We start from the raw sequence: 7,802 nt of genomic DNA, 5'->3' as shown, positions 1-7,802 counted from the left end.
TAAGCAAACTTGTTTTTTTTTTTAAAAAAAAAAAAAAAAAAAAAAAAAACGAGAGCTCACCAGCTTTGAAATCCGTCAATAATTGAAGAAATGTTCAATTATTGTTCAAGTGAGTGAAAACAGGGTCACAAAGTTATTGCAAAATGTCACAGTTATTTATTACATATGACAATTTGAGGTTTCGGTACAGATCTAAGCAAGAGTCATGGAAGTTGACACATATGATTTGCTTTCGCGGGCCACATAAAATGATGTGGCAGGTCGGATCTGCCCCCCGGGCCTTGACTTTGACAACGGATGCATTTTTGATGATTCATGGTAAAAATTTTAACAATCGCACACACCACTAGCTCACCGGGTCCCATTCACGTGAATGAGAGGTCTCCAGCAGCACAGCACAAGCTTGCCGCTTCCCTGGCCCGAGTGAGAGTGGCCCCCGCCTCAGGTATGGCGGCTTTGGGTCGCTGCCGGAGGGCTTCAGACGCCGCAGAGTGAGGATGACGAGTTATTGACTCAGAGCGGCAGCCAAATGAATGAGAGTGAGCTCACCATTCAAAATGACTGAACACTGGCAATAAGCTTTGCATGCTGCTCGTGAAATTAGTATCACTAACCCTCCATTTTATCCTTGGTATGTGTGAAATTGTATATATGGTACAATATTGCTGGAAGACACAAAATATGAGTGCTGTGTATTTTTTTTCTTGAGGTCAGGCAGCTGTCTCGCTGTATTAAACTGGGAGATTTATTTATTTTTGTCTATATGTGAAAGCTTCTGTGCATTTTTAATGAGTTGTACTTGCCATATTATGCAACCACAATTTATATTTTGAATGGCCCCAAAAGCAGTGGCCGAGAATGGCGATTTTTGAAATGTTGTGACAGACTGCAAGTGTGAAAAGTGCAGCACAAACTAGCACTGTTCAGTGATCCCGCCCACATTCCGCCGCATGCCTGTTATAATGGAAACGCAACGGAGGCAAGTGGTGTGGCGCCAGGCAATAGCGGAGTGGTGTGGTGCGATTTGAGGCTAATGGAAAAGAGGCATAAGTCACTCTGGAGTATAAATTGCACCAGTCAAATAAATGCATCAAGAAGAACCAAAAAAAGGGCAAATAATAGGCTTCACTTGATCAAGGTTTTGGGGCCAATGGAGAAAAAAAAAATTAGATGACGCAATATGTCTATTGAAATAATTCATTTACAAATATTTTTATAAATGCTATTTTATCTAAAAGGCTACATTGTATATTAATGAATTAATTGCTGGAGCCTATCCCAACTGACTTTGGGCGAAAGGCGAATTACACCTTTAACTGGTCGACAGTCAGTCACAGGCCCCATTTGGAGACAAACAACCATTCACACCCACATCCACACCATCACTGAGTAGGAACCGATGCCCGCACACAAGTCAGTCTCTTCCCTACACATACGCATACACATACATATATAAGGTTTTCCCTGCGTTCAAAATTACGTGGTGGTCGCCTCCAGCTAATTTTGTGAAGACTGCCCCTAGTCAGACCGATTGATATCGCTCAACATAGCGTTAAGCTCCAGCTGTGCTGATTGAGCGATTGATGTCCCTCTGCGGCAGCGACATATTTTAACTGCAGTTGCAGCATTGCGCCACTATGGAGGCGCTACAGTAAACAGCTGTGCACAGGAAACACCTGAAGCAACTACCGAAGAAGAAACAGATCGAATCATGTTTTTCCCCGTAGGACGAGTTATTGACTCAGAGCGGCAGCCAAATGAATGAGAGTGAGCTCACCATTCAAAATGACTGAACACTGGCAATAAGCTTTGCATGCTGCTCGTGAAATTAGTATCACTAACCCTCCATTTTATCCTTGGTATGTGTGAAATTGTATATATGGTACAATATTGCTGGAAGACACAAAATATGAGTGCTGTGTATTTTTTTTCTTGAGGTCAGGCAGCTGTCTCGCTGTATTAAACTGGGAGATTTATTTATTTTTGTCTATATGTGAAAGCTTCTGTGCATTTTTAATGAGTTGTACTTGCCATATTATGCAACCACAATTTATATTTTGAATGGCCCCAAAAGCAGTGGCCGAGAATGGCGATTTTTGAAATGTTGTGACAGACTGCAAGTGTGAAAAGTGCAGCACAAACTAGCACTGTTCAGTGATCCCGCCCACATTCCGCCGCATGCCTGTTATAATGGAAACGCAACGGAGGCAAGTGGTGTGGCGCCAGGCAATAGCGGAGTGGTGTGGTGCGATTTGAGGCTAATGGAAAAGAGGCATAAGTCACTCTGGAGTATAAATTGCACCAGTCAAATAAATGCATCAAGAAGAACCAAAAAAAGGGCAAATAATAGGCTTCACTTGATCAAGGTTTTGGGGCCAATGGAGAAAAAAAAAATTAGATGACGCAATATGTCTATTGAAATAATTCATTTACAAATATTTTTATAAATGCTATTTTATCTAAAAGGCTACATTGTATATTAATGAATTAATTGCTGGAGCCTATCCCAACTGACTTTGGGCGAAAGGCGAATTACACCTTTAACTGGTCGACAGTCAGTCACAGGCCCCATTTGGAGACAAACAACCATTCACACCCACATCCACACCATCACTGAGTAGGAACCGATGCCCGCACACAAGTCAGTCTCTTCCCTACACATACGCATACACATACATATATAAGGTTTTCCCTGCGTTCAAAATTACGTGGTGGTCGCCTCCAGCTAATTTTGTGAAGACTGCCCCTAGTCAGACCGATTGATATCGCTCAACATAGCGTAAAGCTCCAGCTGTGCTGATTGAGCGATTGATGTCCCTCTGCGGCAGCGACATATTTTAACTGCAGTTGCAGCATTGCGCCACTATGGAGGCGCTACAGTAAATAGCTGTGCACAGGAAACACCTGAAGCAACTACCGAAGAAGAAACAGATCGAATCATGTTTTTCCCCACTAGTTGGTGCTATCGACGTCCTGCTTTTACCTTGGAGATATCACAAACAGGTAAATATTGGCAGGTTGTGTTTTTTTTTTTTTGCCTGCAGGTTGTGTTTATTGTCAAAGTAAAATTTATCATTTTTTGCATTGCAGATATGGCAGGGAAAATCAGCCACTCATGAGGAAGAAAGCCAAGTCCGAGTGAAACGCGCAGAGAAATTTACACAACCGGCAGTTACTGTAATAATTCATGATGGTGACAACATGTGGAAATTTGGTCTCAAACACTGGTGATAGTGAGGGCCGCTATGCAGGACAGGACAAGTCGCCAAGGCGAGGCTACATAAATCAGTTTCCAATTAGGAGCAGAACAACGCAAAGCCAACATATACGCGATCGAAACTTTTTTTATTCCTCCTTCCATATCATCTTAAAAACACACGAGCCAGTGGCTTTGACAAGCAGTGGCTAAATGAATTTTCCTGGCTCAGCCAAGCACTGTTATTTATGCCAAAATCACTGTGCCCAAACACAGCAGGCAGTCACTTGTGAGACAGCCATCAACCAACTACAGGCTGGACACATTAAAAAGACATGAGGTGACACCCATCCACAAAGCAGCAGAAGAGAAGTACAAGTATATTAATGATGGTAGTACCTAAAAACACTCAACTAATAAAGTTACAAAAACTAAAATAATATAGGTAATATAGATTTTGGTAAATAGTTTAAGATTTTTTTTTTCTTTAATGGAGGAAACTCTGCAGCGCGCTACTGCAGCGCAGGTGGACATGGACCACAGTGCGCTTGAAAGCTGCTTCAAAATAATCTGTGTCTCAAACTTAAGTGGCTCCACCACACAAGATATGAGTCCACCACTCTCCGAGGCAAGTTTTAATAAATGACTGCGTTAACATGATAATAGTCATATTCTTATTGGAACTCTTCACTTCAAGTATGTTTCCTGTAAAAGAAAGTGAGTCCGTTGAATTTACAGAATATATGCACGTCATGGCGCATGGTCAGGATGGTATTGCCTCTGCCTTAATTGGAGCCAGGAAAAAACCTGCATACATATATGCAAACATACATTCGTATAGACAGACAGACAGATAGACTCAAAATCATGTTGAGTATATAGAGAAAATTCAGATTAAAGGACGTTATGATAAAGTTTTTTTTTTTTTGCCTGCAGGTTGTGTTTATTGTCAAAGTAAAATTTATCATTTTTTGCATTGCAGATATGGCAGGGAAAATCAGCCACTCATGAGGAAGAAAGCCAAGTCCGAGTGAAACGCGCAGAGAAATTTACACAACCGGCAGTTACTGTAATAATTCATGAAGGTGACAACATGTGGAAATTTGGTCTCAAACACTGGTGATAGTGAGGGCCGCTATGCAGGACAGGACAAGTCGCCAAGGCGAGGCTACATAAATCAGTTTCCAATTAGGAGCAGAACAACGCAAAGCCAACATATACGCGATCGAAACTTTTTTTATTCCTCCTTCCATATCATCTTAAAAACACACGAGCCAGTGGCTTTGACAAGCAGTGGCTAAATGAATTTTCCTGGCTCAGCCAAGCACTGTTATTTATGCCAAAATCACTGTGCCCAAACACAGCAGGCAGTCACTTGTGAGACAGCCATCAACCAACTACAGGCTGGACACATTAAAAAGACATGAGGTGACACCCATCCACAAAGCAGCAGAAGAGAAGTACAAGTATATTAATGATGGTAGTACCTAAAAACACTCAACTAATAAAGTTACAAAAACTAAAATAATATAGGTAATATAGATTTTGGTAAATAGTTTAAGATTTTTTTTTTCTTTAATGGAGGAAACTCTGCAGCGCGCTACTGCAGCGCAGGTGGACATGGACCACAGTGCGCTTGAAAGCTGCTTCAAAATAATCTGTGTCTCAAACTTAAGTGGCTCCACCACACAAGATATGAGTCCACCACTCTCCGAGGCAAGTTTTAATAAATGACTGCGTTAACATGATAATAGTCATATTCTTATTGGAACTCTTCACTTCAAGTATGTTTCCTGTAAAAGAAAGTGAGTCCGTTGAATTTACAGAATATATGCACGTCATGGCGCATGGTCAGGATGGTATTGCCTCTGCCTTAATTGGAGCCAGGAAAAAACCTGCATACATATATGCAAACATACATTCGTATAGACAGACAGACAGATAGACTCAAAATCATGTTGAGTATATAGAGAAAATTCAGATTAAAGGACGTTATGATAAAATATCCTTTATTTGTCCCACATTGGGGAAATTTACAGTCTACAGCAGCAAGATTGGGTAGAAAGAAGAAAGAAGAAAAACAAAGTGTTCGCATTCACAAAATAAATGTTACAGTTTCGATGTACACCGTTCAATTAAGTGCAATATAAATATAGATATAGATAAGGTGGCTGATTTGCCCATATTACATGTAAGTCATCAAGTGCAATATGTATGCCTATTTATGCATTTTGGTAAACTTTTAAAATGTTCAAGTGTGTTCAACAAAGAGGTTTCATATGAATTAATGTTTTGGGTAAATATTTGTAGTGTGTAGACTTTCCTTTGTAGTCATATGGCACAATGACAGTACTGTCAACTGAAATAAAATGTTTTGCAAATCAACGCTTCAGCACAAATAAAAAGTCTCTATATTATGTCTAACGACTCATATTCCTTCATCATTAATTGCTACCCTGTTACACTGAGAAAAGTGAACTCATCTTTCTAAGATCAAGCATCATTGATTTTTATCAATTCTGAGTTAATCTCTTCTCTCCTCCCATGAATTTCAATTACTTTCAAACATGATCTAAACAATAATGGTCATTAATTTGGTGTTCAACCATTCGGCAGGACTGCTGGAAATAGCAATTCTGAAGATAAACACGAACTTCGCTTTTATGAGCAATACGTTACGATGATATATTAGGACAACTATATGGAAGCACACAGTCTTCTATTAGAGGACTGCTTTATTGTACAAATCACGAGATAGCAATAAATCGACAGGGAATTGTGATGTGTTCCCTTAAAAGTTACAGAATCACGTTCAAACCACACGCAGCAGGCCTGTCATCGACTACACAACAATAATTACGTCACACGAGATGAAAACTCTACAAACTCCCGAGTATGAATTAAGTCATTGTGTTACGTAAATAGTATTAACGCTGCTAATACACTATCACATCTAAATTATTAGTGTGTCAAACTAAACATTCAACACAACGTTGATTTATTTGCAAACTGGAAACGGCACGTTATCACGAATACAAAACACATAGTATATTGCAAAGCAGTGTTTACACACGCAAACCGGCCGCTAGTTCGTGCATTTAGTAGTTATGAGCAGGCTAGCAAAGTTAGACGAGCAACACAATTGTAAAGACGCCAAGTAAAGGGTCGACATAGTTGAAAATGTGCCTATCCTTGAGGTATGCTGTGTGCTGCCGTGATTTCAAATCGGACACATGGTTGTATAACGTATTTAGTGGATAAAGTTGGCGTACGCCAGCCACTCCACGGCTGTGACAGCTAGCTTGGTCCGCTAGCACCTTTAGCCATTAGCAAGCTTAGCCTAGCCATGTAGCACGTGTTTGTGAATTATAAAATAATCAACTGGCTCTGACAATGGCCGGCTAACTGAGAATGCCGCGGTGACGCTCGAAAGCCGATCGACGCGACGCCTCCTCGCCCTTGATCGTTCGATCAAACGAATTGCTGCGACGTTTGCGTAGCGTGGAAAGCCCAATAATGCTATGTAGGTTTCTCCCCAAAAGAATGGCTAGACCCTGTCGTCCACCAACACAAGAGACAGACCACCCCCAAAACCTATGGACAGAGAGCAATGGAGGCTAACTAACCTCTGCGGCGGAGTAAACGGGGACCATTCGGTGGCGTTGTAGCACAGTCAGCGAACGTCCCAATCCGCGTCAACGAGGTCCGGTGACGCTTTTACCGAGCTTCTCGCTTCGATGGCGCGCGTCTCCCGTGAATTACTCCACACCAAAGAATAGTTTTCCTTGTCATTTGTTCCGCTGAAGGTTGCGCTCAGTCGTGCCTGGTCCTGCACAATGCGCTGATCTGCTGCTCCCTGCGGCCGACACACCACGGAGGGACTGAACCGCCTCCCTCTCCCTCTTTCTCTCTCCCTTTCTCTCGCTCGCCCTCTCAATAAAGCTGCATGCTTTCTCTTCCCTCCTCCGGGCAAAATTTGATGGCGAGTGATGATGTCCTCATGTCACTCGTCATTAGAGTTCCACTTGCATGTGCACTTAAATGGTCCCGTTTGAATGTTTATTCAGACAGTCACAAACTCACACGTTGACGAGCACAAACAAGCTGATAATTATCAAGTCACGAGTCTTGAACTCATCTTTAGCCTTCAAACAATGGATCATATTGTTTCCAGTTTGCTGTCACTGTGACTGAGCCGCAGTGTAACAGTACACTTCTCGCACTACCAAAGTACATTGTGTGGTATTTTGTTTGTCGATATAATTCAGTTGTTCCCAAGGGTGCAGTGGCATACCGTACTGTGCCGTGAAAAATCATCAGAATACAATATCACTTAATTTGCCTAAAAATGAGATATTAATTCCAAATATATCTGTGCAGCTGTCTCTGCCTGTGGCGTCTGCGCTTCCATTGCTTTTCCATGTAATGGTAGAAGATAAACCTGTGTCCGTTCATACTGTCCAAAGGAATAATGAATGGGCTCCTATGAGTGCAAGCCCAGATTTCACACAGAAAAAGTCAATTTGTGAGTAGATCAACATGAGAGCATCATTTGTCCAGGATTCATACTTGCGGTTACAATTGGCGTTGTTAGGCCTATTTTAAG

The 7,802-nt window shown here is 41.5% G+C and overlaps 1 protein-coding gene across 3 annotated transcripts in view; it reads right to left on the bottom strand.

The window, feature by feature from the left end:
• Positions 1 to 7,112, bottom strand: part of ncor2 (nuclear receptor corepressor 2) — a 111,174-nt gene extending 104,062 nt beyond the window's left edge. For all 3 annotated transcript variants that reach the window (XM_019862775.1, XM_019862777.1, XM_019862778.1), the window contains exon 1: positions 6,823 to 7,112. The gene's annotated coding sequence lies outside the window, so the exon portion shown is untranslated. The remainder of the gene's footprint in view (positions 1 to 6,822) is intronic.
• Positions 7,113 to 7,802: the final 690 nt, after the last annotated feature.

Source organism: Hippocampus comes, unplaced genomic scaffold (assembly GCF_001891065.2).
Source record: "Hippocampus comes isolate QL1 unplaced genomic scaffold, H_comes_QL1_v1.1 scaffold147, whole genome shotgun sequence".
Lineage (NCBI taxonomy): Eukaryota > Metazoa > Chordata > Actinopteri > Syngnathiformes > Syngnathidae > Hippocampus > Hippocampus comes.
This window is presented reverse-complemented; position numbering and strand designations above follow the sequence as displayed.